The sequence below is a fragment of the Schistocerca gregaria genome, chromosome 3 (assembly GCF_023897955.1).
Source record: "Schistocerca gregaria isolate iqSchGreg1 chromosome 3, iqSchGreg1.2, whole genome shotgun sequence".
NCBI classification, from domain to species: domain Eukaryota; kingdom Metazoa; phylum Arthropoda; class Insecta; order Orthoptera; family Acrididae; genus Schistocerca; species Schistocerca gregaria.
The window spans coordinates 678,649,531-678,651,032 of NC_064922.1; the positions used below are offsets into that span (position 1 = coordinate 678,649,531).

The window sequence follows — 1,502 nt, forward strand, 5'->3', positions numbered from 1 at the left end:
CTTCGATGGCTCAGCTACTTGCTTCCAGATAACATTGTAGCCATTTCGACGTCGATAGCAGTGTACTGCTTGAAGATCAGGACAAATAAAAGGTATTTCGCATATATCGTAGATAAGACTGTACAAGTGTGCAGATAAAGGAGAGAGATAACCAGGATTTTGTTCATACTGAATAAAATACGTTACGTAAAAAAATGGCATCCTCTTTATGGTGAGTTGGTGAAGCTACGAAGCGTTCGGAATGGTAGGAATAAGTTAACGGTCGGTTAAATTTTTAAAATGGTGTCAGAACTCAGACCTATCATACTGAGATCAGTTTGTCGTTGTATTGGTAAATACTTTCTATGCTCACATATGATGACTTTTTTAGGAACTGAACAACTTTGTTGGAAGCAACATGCAATCTGCGGTCAACTACCGTTTGAAATTTAGTTCTCCGTGTTTGGTCAAGAGATATAGATTGCTATTCACAGCTGATCTCTGGTGGAGGCAACATTTTTGAAATTAATTAGTGGAGCGTCATACTCAACAATAAACGCTACGACATGAAACATGTCAAGTGAATTAAAATAGAACACTTATGTAAAATTCGAGGTTGCAGTGCCTGTGTTGTTAAGAGAAACGATGCAATATTTCTTCGGACGTGGATGCATGTCTGAAGGAACAGGCACTGCGGCAACTACAGCCGTTATGAAATAAATGAAATGTATTCCCAGTTGAGAATACGAACAACCATCAGGTACAACGGAATCCACCACTGCGTCCGCAGGCCACAAGAGGCCGATCGGGACCATTCGACCGCCGTGTCATCCTCCAAGGAGGATGTGGATAGGAGGGGCATGTGGTCAGCACACCGCTCTCCCGGTCGTTATGATGGTATTCTTGACCGCAGCCGCTACTATTCGGTCGAGTAGCTCCTTAATTGGCATCACGAGGCTGAGTGCACCCCGAAAAAAGGCAACAGCCCATGGCGGCCTGGATGGTTACCCATCCAAGTGCTGACCACGCCCGACAGGGCTTAACTTCGGTGATCTCACGGGAACCGGTGTATCCAATGCGGCAAGGCCGTTGCCTTGTACAACGGAATAACGACAGTTAAAATTTGTGCCGGACCAGGACCCGAACACGGATTCCCAGCTTTATGCGAGCAGTCACCTTAACCGCTTTTTTATTATTTTTTTTTTATACAAATGGATATAGGTAAGCTGTTTCTCTTCGGCTACATAAACAGAATAATAGAAACTCGTCCTGAGGATTATGGAATGCGCTCCCTACAAAATTAGAAAAATATTGCCTGTATTTAGGGTTACTGACGATCACACAATGTCGTTCGTTGAGGTAATACCAAAAATCGGGTACTGTCTTTTCACCAGCACCGAAGAGGTAGTGAACAGCGTAGCCGCTAATCCACGTCACAGAGTTCGTTTTTGCTCTTGGGAAATACATCTTATCGGGGGAGAGAAGTAATCTGGTAGTTATCCTGTCGGGCGTCTTGCGTGTGA

General features: G+C 44.1%; 1 pseudogene; it reads right to left on the reverse strand.

The window, feature by feature from the left end:
• Positions 1–955: 955 nt before the first annotated feature.
• Positions 956–1,073, reverse strand: LOC126357105 (5S ribosomal RNA; annotated as a pseudogene).
• Positions 1,074–1,502: the final 429 nt, after the last annotated feature.